Source organism: Coregonus clupeaformis, chromosome 15 (assembly GCF_020615455.1).
Source record: "Coregonus clupeaformis isolate EN_2021a chromosome 15, ASM2061545v1, whole genome shotgun sequence".
Taxonomy (NCBI): Eukaryota; Metazoa; Chordata; class Actinopteri; order Salmoniformes; family Salmonidae; genus Coregonus; species Coregonus clupeaformis.
The window spans coordinates 51054699-51068789 of record NC_059206.1 but is presented as its reverse complement, the minus strand read 5'-3'; positions in this window follow the sequence as shown (position 1 = coordinate 51068789).

The following is a 14091-nucleotide window of genomic DNA, read 5'->3' as shown; positions in this document are numbered from 1 at the left end:
GGTGGCCAGTATGAAAGATGTATGTGTGGTGTCCAAGACAGCGTTGCTAATTATGCTGTGATGATAAGAAGTCCGCTTACACTGTTCTTTGATTATAAAGATTTATTGTATCAAAGTTCACAGTATTAATTTACAGATATCTGCAGTTATATCTGGAGAGAAACGGCCAATCTGTTGATCCAATATGTTGTCTCTCTCCCAGTCCTTTGTTTAAGACACGGTATTTATATCCTATGTGACATAGTATGGCGTGATTTTAATAAACCAATCCCCGGCTTTCACATATCTCCAAATGTCCCCTATTCCAAGAAACCTATGTAGCAATGCTTTTCCAAATGCTTCAGCAAAGCAGAGTAAAGTTCATCTATTACACCATTTGCAAACATCAGCAAAATCAATAGACCTTCAGACACTACATATGCACTCACTAACTGTAAATCACTCTGGATAAGAGCGTCTGCTAAATGACGTGAATGTAATTCCAACTTTAAACGTAATGTTTAGCGAAATTATGTATTTAAATATTTGTAGTCAATGGACTGCTCTAAGGAGTGACTGCAATCCACACTTTGGTGTTGGTAGACAAGCCACTGCCAATAAACACAAATGTTAGCATTTTCACATGAAAAACTTTACTCAGCATAGAGTGTGCAGTTACACATCGCAGTACTGCAACAGTGAAACTGTTCTGTAATACACTTTTCAATATAATTCCATGAACATTCTCTGTGTTGTGTGCTTATTCTTTAATCATTGATATACAGTGCCTTCACAAAGTATTCACACCTCTTGACTATTTCCACATTTTGTTGTGTTACAGCCTGAATTTAAAATGAATTAAATTGAGATTTTGTGTCACTGACCTACACACAATACCCCATAATGTCAAAGTTGAATTATGTTTTTAGAAATATCCCAATGCCCCAGGGCAGTGATTGGGGTCATTGCCCTGTGTAGGGTGCCGTCTTTCGGATGGGACGTTAAACGGGTGACCTGACTCTCTGTGGTCCCATGGCACTTATCGTAAGAGTAGGAGTGTTAACCCCGATGTCCTGGATAAATTCCCAATCTGGCCCTCATACTATCATGGACACCTAATCATCCCCAGCTTCCAATTGGCTCATTTATCCCACTTCCTCTCCCCTGTAACTATTCCCCATGTTGTTGCCGTAAATCAGAATGTGTTCTCAGTCAAATTACCTGGTAAAATAAGGGTAAAAAAAATAAAATAAAATAAAATGAATGAGTCAATAAGTATTCAACCCCTTTGTTATGGCAAGTGTAAATACGTTCAGAAGTAAAAATGTGCTTAACAAGTCACATAATAAGATTAATGGACTCACCAGTGTGCAATAATAGTGTTTAACATGATTTTTTAATGACTACCTAATTTCTGTAAACCACACATACAATTATCTGTAAGGTTCCTCAGTCGAGCAGTGAATTTCAAACACAAATTCAACCACAAAGACCAGGGAGGTTTTCCAATGCCTTGCAAAGAAGGGCTCCTATTGGTAGATAAAAAAAAAAAACAGACATTGAATATCCCTTTGAGCATGGTGAAGTTATTCATTACACTCTGGATGGTGTATCAATACACCCAGTCACTACAAAAATACAGGCGTCCTTCCTAACTCAGTTGCCGGAGAGGAAGGAAACTGCTCAGGGATTACACAATGAAGCCAATGGTGACTTTAAAACAGTTACAGAGTTTAATGGATGTGATAGGAGAAAACTGAGGATGGTTTAACAACATTGTAGTTACTCCACAATACTAACCTAATTGACAGAATGAAAAGAAGGAATCCTGTACATAATAAATATATTCCAAAACATGCATCCTGTTTGCAACAAGGCACTAAAGTAATACTGCAAAAAATGTGGCAAAGCAATTAACTTTTTGTCCTGAATACAAAGTGTTATGTTTTGGGCAAATCCAATACAACACATTACTGAGTACCACTCTCTGCATCATTTTATATGTATGCTTGTACTCGTTAAGGACTGGGGAGTTTTTCAGGATAAAAAAGAAACGGCATGGCGCTAAGCACAGGCAAAATCCTAGAGGAAAACCTGTTTCAGTCTACTTTCCACCAGACACTGGGGTAAGGTTCTGTATTTATTTTCTTAGTCAACCTTGTGTTCTTGAACGTAGCCCTGTCTTTCATTTTTGTTCATTGATTTCACCTGTGTTTGTTACTCACCTGGTCTCATTAGCTCCTTATTTAGTTCAGTTCATTCTGTTTGTGCCTTGTGAGGTATTGTTTGTTTTGACTCTACTAAGCCTTTTCCTAGCTTGTTTGTGAGAACCAGTTATAGCCTTCAGTCCTAGTTTTTGATTCCCCTGCCTGTTTGCCTACCTGTGTATGACCATTGCCTGCCTGTGACCACGATTCCTGCCTTTTGCGAAGGCGAAATAAACACCTGCCGCGCTCTGTGCGTGAATCTACACCTTTTTCTCGCTGAGTATTCATTACAGAATACCTCACCAAAAACAGAATGGATTCAGTGGAGCTACAGCGGCGCCTAACCCAGCAAGAGGAGTGTATTGAGGAAATTTGCCATCTTCTCCGCCAGCCTATCCCTACTCCTCCGATGCCAGGGATCGTAACCCATAGCCCTCCTTCATTCATATCCATGCCTGGAAAGTATGACAGTTCACCTGGGAAATGTCAGGGATTTCTGATGCAATGCATTGAGCACAACCCCACTAACTTCACCACCGACAAGAGCAGGGCGGATTTTGTTGTCTCTACTCACAGGCAAAGCCCTCGATTGGGCCACTGCCATATGGACTGCCAACAACACAGAACTCGGATCCGAGACCCAATTCCACACCCTCTTCAAAGAGGTATTCGATCACTCTCCTTCCGGTCGTCCTATATGAGACCTCCTCATAGAACTTCAACAAGGACGCAATACAGCTGCCCGAGTATGCCCTCGACTTCCACACCATGGCTGCAGAGAGAGGATGGAGTGAGGCTGCTTTACTTACCGTCTACCGAAGAGGGCTCAACAGGGAACTTCAGGCAGAGCTAGCCTGTAGAGGTGACCTTCAGGATTTAAATCAATACATTCGTATGTCCATCTCCATCGACCACCTCATCGCCGACCGTCGAAGAACTCTGCCACCCAGGAACCTGAAACCTCCTCTTTCCATGATTCCGTCATCCCGTTCGAGTCTTCCAGAGCCCATGCAGTTGGGCCATGCTCCTCTCCCGCGTATCAAACGTCAAAGGCGGATCCAAGAGGGAAAGATCATCTACTCAGCCATTGCCCTGTTCGCCCCCCACAGAGAGATGAGAAGGGTCCCTCCGCTGCCATGTAGGTAGGCGTGTCCTTATTTCTAAATATCTCTCAGAAGCGATTCTCCATCCCAGTATTGATAACCGAGAAGGGGGTTACTAAGTATGTAGAGGGCTTGATAGATTTGGGAGCAGCAGGTAATTTTATTGATCACCAGCTAGTACAAGAGCTTGACATTGATCTAACACCTCTCACCCCTCCCTTAAGGATTAACGCCCTGGACGGGCAGCCATTGGGCACAGGCTTCATTACGCACCTGACATAGAGCATCACCCTCCAGATTGGAGTCTTCCACACCGAAACCATTCAACTCATGGAACTATCATCCCCCAAACAGCCACTCATCCTCGGACACCCCTGGCTTTGTCGTCACGACCCTGCCATCTTGTGGCGACAAGGTGAACTACTGTCCTGGTCTTCTACCTGCTTCACCAGTTGTCTCAGCCTACCCTGCAGAGCAACCACCATTGAGGACTCTGCCTCTGCAGTGCCACCCACTATACCATCTGAATACGCCCAGTACAGCAATGTCTTCAGCAAAATCAAGGCCTCCACTCTGCCACCACATCGCCCAGTGGACTGTGCTATTGACTTACTCCCTGGAGTGTCCCCACTGAAGGGCCGTGTTTACCCCTATCTATCCCAGAAAATGAGGCAATGGAGAACTACATTGATGAAGCACTCTCAAACGGTTTCATTCATCTTTCTTCTTCCCCGGTTGCATCCAGCTTCTTCTTCATTGGAAATGTATTGATTACCGTTCCCTGAATGACGTCACGGTCAAGAACTGTTTCCCTCTTCCTCTGATCCCAGCGACCCTTGAACAAGTGGGCCGCGCCAACATCTATACAAAACTCGACATGCGAAGTGCATACAACCTTGTCCGTATACGTGAAGGCAACGAATGGAAGACGGTCTTTATCACCGCACGAGGGCACTACGAATACCTGGTCATGCCCTACGGCCTTACTAACGCCCCCGCCGTCTTCCAATCCTTTATGAACAAGGTTTTCCAGGATATGATCAACCGCTTTCTCATCATCTACATTGATGACATCCTGATTTACTCCCACTCCCTGAAGGAACACATACAGCATGTACAAAAGGTTCTTCAATGGTTCCTTGACCATAACCTTTATGAGAAGACTGAAAAGAGCACCTTCCATGTAACCTCGGTAAACTTCCTCGGTTTCGTACTGACACCTGGAGGGGTCAGCATGGATGAGAACAAAGTCACTGCCGTCAGTAACTGGCCCAAACCCACCACGGTTAAGGAACTCCAACGTTTCATTGGGTTCTCCAACTTCTACCGCCGGTTCATTCGGAACTTCAGTTCTACTGCCGCTCCCCTCCCTGCCCTTACCAGCCAAAAGACCCGGACCCTTCAATGGACTGATACCGCCCTGACTGCTTTCAACAACTTGAAACGCCTCTTCAACTCAGCTCCTGTCCTTCGCCAATCTGATCCGACCCTTCCTTTCACTCTGGAGGTGGATGCCTCCAAAGTAGGTGTAGGAGCCATACTGTCTCAGCGGGTGGGAACACCTCTAAAATCACATCCCGTGCCTTCTTCTCCAGGAAGTTATCCGCCGCTGAGAGGAATTACGATGTGGGAACAGAGAACTCCTCGCCATCAAGCTGGCCCTCGAGGAGTGGCGCCACTGGTTGGAGGGCGCACAACATCCCTTTCTCGTCCTAACAGATCATCGTATTCTGGAATATATCAGAGGGGCCAAGAGGTTAAACTCCAGACAAGCCCGCTAGGGGCTCTCTTCACATGCTTCCATTTTCATGTTACTTACATCCCTGGAAAGAATAACGTAAAAGCTGATGCTCTCTCCCGCCAGTTTGACCTTCCGACCAGTAACTCAGACCCTACACCCATTCTTCCTTCCTCTTGCATTATGGGACCGGAACAGCGGAAATCTGAAAGGACAGATTAGAGGACTACTGCCTGGCTCGTCCCTTCCCCCTCCTTGGCCCCCAGAGCCACTATCACTTTGCCCTTCCACACTTGCTGGGGCTGACGGTTCAACACGGTAAGGGCATGTTCTCAATTTGTTCCTGTGAATTGCCGTTCTGGTCCCTACTGTCCTTCAGGCCTAATTCTGTACACTGAGCGTTCTGGTCTCCATCTTGGGGCCAATTTACACTCAGCTCTCCAACAAAAGTTACTCAGTAGCACTCTTCCTCCTGGGGTAGGGGCAATACCTTGGCTCATCTGTAGTATCAGTGTTATCTTGGTCTTGTCTTTTTTTGTGCTTGCCTGGCTACAGTTTCATAGGCCCACTGTAGCTTCTTGTGGTGGGTATAAACCCACCCGTCACGAGTGTTCCCTCCAGTCGGTGAGGTGGTCGCCATCACCATGTCCACTCCTGCCAAACATCACATAGAAAGGAGACAGACCAGTGGAGTCATTAACAGTGTTGTTATAAGCATGTGCCAGCTTAGGGAGTTTGTACACCCAGTGAGTCTGTTCTTCCTCGTCTAGGGAACTTAACAGGGATAATAGGGTGTGGTTGAATCTTTCTACTGACCCATTACCTTGTGGCCAGTAGGGTGTGGTGAGGCTCTTATGTGTGTGAGAGAAAGATCACGTATTTACCTGATTTGTTTAATATGAATAGTTAACTATTAATATGCTTACCAGTAGTAGAGACATTTCTTAACTATCAATGCTGTGCTTTTGATAAGGATGGTTCCCTCTAGCTCCCTGCAGATGGTCTGGGCTTGTAGTCAAGGACATGGGATAGAGATAGACCTGTATTGTTTAAATTTCTCGTTGCTTCTGAGTAACCTGGTCACACGGCAAAGAGGCTCAGAGTGACCACAGTTTTTCAGTTCATCCTGTCTTTTACTGTCTTCCAAGGGCACAGCTGTGTGGAGATATGAGTAGTAACGGAATTAACGTTATCACTTGTTTGTGCGCTATGACCCGATACACATAGCCACAAGAAGAAAACAAGGTAGCTCCTGATCTGCTGGGGAGGGGTGGAACCAGCCATGACTAAGCATTTTTAGGTCCACTATATAAGACGTCAGCCTTCCCTGTTCGTTGGGCTCTCCCACTTTCCACTTGGTTGTGTGGGTATTGCGACCAGCTCCATTATCGATAAGTTATTTGAATAAAGATTTAGTTTAAGTATAACTCTGACTTGAGATAAGTTTGTCTTTCCTCATTTGATAGTATTTAAAATATCCACCACATGTGCTCCATCCATCTTACTCAGTTCAGCAACAATAGCCGACTCAAAAGCTGCTCCACAGTCTGAGTGAATGCACTCAGGACATCCGAAGGGCTGCCTTAACAGTAGTACTAGCAGTCTGGTCTCTGGTGGGCACCGCCGATGCAAACCGAGAGACACGTCCACCATAACCAGAATATAAGGGTGCATGTCTCCCGGTTGCCCAAGTGACAGCTAATCAATGGCAAGAATCTCTGGAGGATAAGAGGTGACAGTAGACACCATTGGAGCTCTTACCTCTGGTCTTGTGTTTCGTGATAGTCAGTGGCTGCAGTTCAGGGACCACCATTGTACATCCTCCCATTGTCCTGGCCAATAGAAGCAATGCTGGAGTAGAGACAGGGTTGTAGCCCCAACTAGATGACCCACGGCTTCATGGTACTTGTTCCAAAGCAGCCGTCTCGATTCCAGAGGGACCACGATTTGGTTTAACGTCTCACCAGAACCTGCTTCGGCATTCACCCTTAGTAGGATGCCATCTTGTATTTCCAGTTGGGCCCAGTTCTGGAGGTAGGGGCGGATTGTGAAGGGGGCCTGACCTTTGGCTCCTCATGGGGCTGGTAACCTGTCCTTAACAATGGCCTATGTGTACTTCAATACCTGGTCCTCCTGCTGTTGTCTTCTCCAATCATCTTCAGTTTGTCCAGCACGGTCTCTCTCCTCTGTCTCTCCAGTCCTCACCATCATGGTAGTCTTCTCCTCGGGTCTCCTAGATAGGGCATCTGCATTCTGGTTATTTGCTCCTGGGCGGTACTTAACATCTAAATCAAAGTTAGCCAGCCCCGCCACCCATTGTTGCTCTACAGCTCCCAGCTTGGCAGTATATACTGTGAACTGTGCCCCCCACAAGTAATTTTTTAATTTCTCAGAAATGTTAGGACCAATAGTTCCAATTTGAAAGAACTATAGTTCTTGTCATTGCGCTCATTGGGAGATAGGGTTCGACTTGCATAGGCTATGACATGCTCTGTGCCCTCTTGTGCCTGAGATAGGACTGTACCTAGGCCTCCCAGACTAGCATTTGTGTACAGTTTGAATGTTAAGGAGAAGTCAGCATATACTAGAATGGGGGCTCTCACCAGCTTTCCCTTGAGCTCCTCGAAGGCCATTTGACAGGTGTCAGTCCACTCAACCGGGTAGTTCTTATTCCCCAACTGCCTTTTCCCAGTCAGTAAAGCATTGAGAGGAGCTGCGATGTTAGCAAAGGCTGCAATGAACAGTCTATAATAGCCCACAAATCCCAAAGATGAGCATACCTGTTTGACCGTTGTGGGCTTGGGCCAGTCCTGTACCGCCGTCAGCTTCTCTAGGTCTGCACTGACTCCTTTTTGGCCAACTACATGACCCAGGTAATGGACCTCTGCCTTGAACACATCACAGTTCTTTGGTTGGAGCTTGTTTGTGGAGTGTCTGAAAGACTCGGTGGGTTAAATGTTTATCAAAGGTTGTTGAATACACAATGATATCATCATCATTCACCTGTGAGCCAAGGCAGCATTGCATTAAGCGTTAAAAGGTTGTGGGAGCGATGCATAAGCCGAATGACATCCTTTCGAACTCGTACAGCCCCAGCGAGGTGGTAAACACTGTCTTCTATCGATCAGCCGGGTACACTTCCACCTGCAAGTAGCCACTGGTCAGGTTGAGGTTAGAGTACCATTCTGCTTTAGACAGGGTTGTGAGAGATTCCTCTATACGAGGTAAGGGTACGCATTTTTATGAGTGACAGCATTCAACTTTCTATAGTCGACACAACCTCCAGGAGCCATCTTTCTTTTTAACAAGGACTATGGGTGTTGCCCAGGGTCTACTGCTTTCTCTTACTATACTCTGCAATAAGGACCTGAATTCTTGGTAAAGGCTTGGAGGTATGGGGCGGTACCTTTTGCGAGATGGTGGCGCTGTTCAGTAGGAATGTTGTGTCGAACTGCATCAGTGTGCACAAAGCCCTCGTCATACTGGGAGAAAATGCAATGCCAGTTCTGTATCAGTCGGTCCACCTTGGCTTGTTGCTCAGGGGCGTACCCTTCGCAGTGTGGGGCGTTTCCAACTTTCGCCTCCTTGGACATTACTTGCACTGCTCGCACTGCAACTTTGAGCACACCCTCTGACAGTTCAAGCAAAACTGTGGTGCCTGTATTTGTTGGTTATCAACTTGACATAGTTTGGCTAGGGGTCGCCGTTGTGGAAGTTCAATGGGGTAAGAGTGGGGGTTACGCACACGTGCTGGAATCTGTCCATTGTGCACCCTGGCTACAGCATGTGCTACCTCCCACTCAGTCTCTGTATCTAGGCTTTCCACCAGAGCACAGTAGTCCATCTTACCAGGAGCCTCTTGGACATGGGTCCTAAGAAGCATCTCAGTTTCTGGTGGTATACATACTGGCTGTTGTCGGATGAGTTGGGCCGTTGCTGGATGTGTCTCTGGGGGACCTACAACCATGGCTCTCTGACAGCAAGCAGAAGCACGCTCCCACTCCTGTTTGGGGGCTGAGGAAACATTAGACTGGAACACACATAACCCAGGGTGGATACCATCACTAAGCGTTTCCCATACAGGTCCAATAACATTCATCCCCAACAGTCCCTGCTGTGAGCCCATACAGTGATCAGCCACAATGATGACTCTTCTGGAGGTGACTTTGACCCCCCCGACTCTGAAGTCCAGCACAGCCCCCGGGCTGTTTGTGTTTGAAATGTCTTTGAAAAAAGGATTAACTAAACATGGTCACCTGGGACCCAGAGTCTAGTAGGCCAGGCACAGTGACTCCCCCTGCAATAACCTCCACCCCAGGACACTCCCCTATGAAAATGGGCTTGATTGACTCAGTCTCTGTCACGCCCTGACTCAGGGGACGTTTATTTGTTGAGTCAGGGTGTATATTCTATGTTGTATATTTCTATGGTGATATGTTCTAGTATGTCTATTTCTATGTTGGCCGGTGTGGTTCCCAATCAGATGCAGCTGTCGCTCGTTGTCTCTGATTGGGGACCATACTTAAGCAGCCTTTTGGCACTAGTTAGTTGTGGGATCTTGTTCCAGTTATGGTATGTTTGTGTGTTACCTTGGACTTCACGTTTCGTTTGTTGTTTTGTCGCGTGTTCGTTCGTTTAAATAAACATGTATGCTTATCACGCTGCGCCTTGGTCCGTCCCGTCTATAAACGATCGTGACAGAAGATCCCACCAAACGAGGACCAAGCAGCGTGTCCAGGAGCAGACAGCCTGGACCTGGGAGGAGATCCTGGACGGTAAGGGATCCTGGACTTGGGAGGAGATTCAGGCCGGGATGGATCGCCGTCCTTGGGAGGAGACAGTGGAGGTGAGGTATAGAGAGGAGCAGCGGCAACGCGGAAGGCGCCGGCCGAGGAAGAAGCCCGAGAGACAGCCCCAATATATTTTTTTGGGGGGGCTAAAAGGGTGGTTGGCGGAGCCTAGAGGTAGAGCAGAGCCAACTCCCCGTACTCACGCGAGGAGGAGTGTGACTGGGCAGGCTCCGTGTTATGCGGAGCTACGTACTGTGTCACCAGTGTTCCGGCACAGTCCTGTGCGTCCTGTGCTAGCACCACGCACGTGTCGTGCGAAGATGGGCATTCAGCCAGGACGGGGTGTGCCGGCTCAATGCTCCTGGTCTCCAGTACGCCTCCTCAGTCCCGCATATCCTGCGCCTGTTCTACGAGCTGTATCGCCAGTGCGCGTGCACAACCCAGTGCGTCCTGTGCCAGCGCCCCGCATGTGTAGTGCGAAAGTGGGCAGCCAGCCAAGACGGGTTGTGCCAGCTCTCCGCTCCAGACCTCCAGTCCGCCTTCGCAGTCCGGTCCGGCCTGTTCCTGTCCCTCGCACCAAGCCAGTGGTGCGCGTCGTCAGCCCGGTCCGGCCTGTTCCTGTCCCTCGCACCAAGCCAGTGGTGCGCGTCGCCAGCCCAGTCCGGCCTGTTCCTGCCCCTCGCACCAAGCCAGTGGTGCGCGTTGCCAGCCCGGTCCGGCCTGTTCCTGTCCCTCGCACCAAGCCAGTGGTGCGCTTCGCCAGCCCGGTCCGGCCTGTTCCTGTCCCTCGCACCAAGCCAGTGGTGCGCGTCGCCAGCCCGGCCCGGCCTGTTCCTGCCCCTCGCACCAAGCCAGTGGTGCGCGTCGCCAGCCCGGTCCGGCCTGTTCCTATCCCTCGCACCAAGCCAGTGGTGCGCGTCGCCAGCCCGGTCTGGCCTGTTCCTGTCCCTCGCACCAAGCCAGTGGTGCGCGTCGCCAGCCCGGTCCGGCCTGTTCCTGTCCCTCGCACCAAGCCAGTGGTGCGCGTCGTCAGTCCGGTCCGGCCCGTTCCTGCTCCCCGCACCAAGCCAGTGGTGCGTGTGTCCAGTCCGGCACGGCCCGTGCCTGTTCCACCGGTGCCTGGTCTGGCACCGGTCAGCTGCTCCACTCCGGAGCCAGAGCAATCCGCTCCACCTGGGTCCAGTCCAGCTCCGGTCAGCGGCTCCACTCCGGAGCCAGAGCAGTTCGCTCCACCGTCGTCGGGTCCAGCTCCAGTCAGCGGTTCCAGTCCAGACCCAGACGTCAGCCCCTCTCCAGGTTCGGGGTCTCCCACACCAGGGTCCAGACAGGGCTTGGTACTTAGTGGGAGGAAGGAGAGGGGAAGCAGCGCGCCGAGGTCCAGACCTGACAAGGGGCTCAACAGGGAGGCGGAGAATAGGTGGTGGTCACGCCCGGAGCCGGATCCGCCTCCGAGGCGGAATGCCCACCCGGCCCCTACCCTGTTATGTTTATGTGGCGCGGTCGGAGTCCGCACCTTTGGGGGGGGGTACTGTCACGCCCTGACCCAGGACACTCCCCTATGAAAATGGGCTTGATTGACTCAGTCTCTGTCACGCCCTGACTCAGGGGACGTTTATTTGTTGAGTCAGGGTGTATATTCTATGTTGTATATTTCTATGGTGATATGTTCTAGTATGTCTATTTCTATGTTGGCCGGTGTGGTTCCCAATCAGATGCAGCTGTCGCTCGTTGTCTCTGATTGGGGACCATACTTATGCAGCCTTTTGGCACTAGTTAGTTGTGGGATCTTGTTCCAGTTATGGTATGTTTGTGTGTTACCTTGGACTTCACGTTTCGTTTGTTGTTTTGTCGCGTGTTCGTTCGTTTAAATAAACATGTATGCTTATCACGCTGCGCCTTGGTCCATCCCGTCTATAAACGATCGTGACAGTCTCCTTTGCAGTACTCACCTCGTCCACTCGCCCTACAGAGGCAGAGTGTTCCGGTTTAAAGGCTGCTTTGGCTCTTGCAGTTGTGGGCATTTTCTGCACATATGGCCTACCTCTCCGCAGTGAAGACAGATGGGGCGGCCTTGGTCATCCCAGCGCAGCCGCTGAAAACGACCATCTACCCCTTGTCCATTAAACATTCTAGGGTTGTGGGTTGGGTTTACCTGTCGCATCTCCTTCAGCATCAGTTCCTCACGTAATGACTTCCCAAGCTCTGTGACTAACTGAACGAACTCGGTACGTTTCTGTTCCTTCAACTGAGCAACAGCGTCTTGTAGAGAGGGTTCTTTTACAGTCACTTGCCTGGCCAAGCCATCATTCTGTGCGCTCCCCTCTTCCCTTTCCAGCTGCTTCGTCTCCTGTAAAAGTCGGGAAAAAGTTGTTTGATGTTGGAGGTCCTTTTTTATGGAACCTGATTGCAAAGCCATGAGCTCTGGTCACGCAATATATCTACAGTTGTGGTCAAAAGTTTTGAGAATGACACAAATATTAATTTTCACAAAGTCTGCTGCCTCAGTTTTTATGATGGCAATTTGCATATACTCCAGAATGTTATGAAGAGTGATCAGATGAATTGCAATTAATTGCAAAGTCCCTCTTTGCCATGAAAATGAACTTAATCCCCCCAAAAAATGTCCACTGCATTTCAGCCCTGCCACAAAAGGACCAGCTGACATCATGTCAGTGATTCTCTTGTTAACACAGGTGAGAGTGTTGACGAGGACAAGGCTGGAGATCACTCTGTCATGCTGATTGAGTTAGAATAACAGACTGGAAGCTTTAAAAGGAGGGTGGTGCTTGAAATCATTGTTCTTCCTCTGTTAACCATGGTTACCTGCAAGGAAACTCGTGCCGTCATCATTGCTTTGCACAAAAAGGGCTTCACAGGCAAGGATATTGCTGCTAGTAAGATTGCACCTAAATCAACCATTTATCGGATCATCAAGAACTTCAAGGAGAGAGGTTCAATTGTTGTGAAGAAGGCTTCAGGGCGCCCAAGAACGTCCAGCAAGCGCCAGGACCGTCTCCTAAAGTTGATTCAGCTGCGGGATCGGGGCACCACCAGTGCAGAGCTTGCTCAGGAATGGCAGCAGGTAGGTGTGAGTGCATCTGCACGCACAGGGAGGCGAAGACTTTTGGAGGATGGCCTGGTGTCAAGAAGGGCAGCGAGGAAGCCACTTCTCTCCAGGAAAAACATCAGGGACAGACTGATATTCTGCAAAAGGTACAGGGATTGGACTGCTGAGGACTGGGGTAAAGTCATTTTCTCTGATGAATCCCCTTTCCGATTGTTTGTGGCATCCGGAAAAAAGCTTGTCCGGAGAAGACAAGGTGAGCGCTACCATCAGTCCTGTGTCATGCCAACAGTAAAGCATCCTGAGACTATTCATGTGTGGGGTTGCTTCTCAGCCAAGGGAGTGGGCTCACTCACAATTTTGCCTAAGAACACAGCCATGAATAAAGAATGGTACCAACACATCCTCCGAGAGCAACTTCTCCCAACCATCCAAGAACAGTTTGGTGACGAACAATGCCTTTTCCAGCATGATGGAGCACCTTGCCATAAGGCAAAAGTGATAACTAAGTGGCTCTGGGAACAAAACATAGACATTTTGGGTCCATGGCCAGGAAACTCCCCAGACCTTAATCCCATTGAGAACTTGTGGTCAATCCTCAAGAGGCGGGTGGACAAACAAAACCCCACAAATTCTGACAAACTCTAAACATTGATTATGCAAGAATGGGCTGCCATCAGTCAGGATGTGGCCCAGAAGTTAATTGACAGCATGCCAGGGCGGATTGCAGAGGTCTTGAAAAAGAAGGGTCAACACTGCAAATATTGACTCTTTGCATAAACTTAATGTAATTGTCAATAAAAGCCTTTGACACTTATGGAATGCTTGTAATTATACTTCAGTATCATAGTAACATCTGACAAAAATATCTAAAAACACTGAAGCGGCAAACTTTGAAGACCAATACTTGTGTCATTCTCAAAACTTTTGACCACGACTGTACATTGCTAGCTGAACCGTCTGGCTCTGCCGTTTTCCACTTCTGGAATGCCTTCTGTAATTGCAAGAGGAAGGACCCCACAGGTTCTGCGACGGCCTGTTTAGCATGGAAAAACTGAATTCTCAGGTTAGCGGGGTGATAAACGCTTGCCATATATTGCTTCAAGTTTAACTAAGAGTTTAACATCTCTCTCATTAGAATCTATTAACTGTATCTGGCGTTTGGCCTCTCCTTCTAGCAATGTTTGCAAAAACAAGGACATGTTGTTCT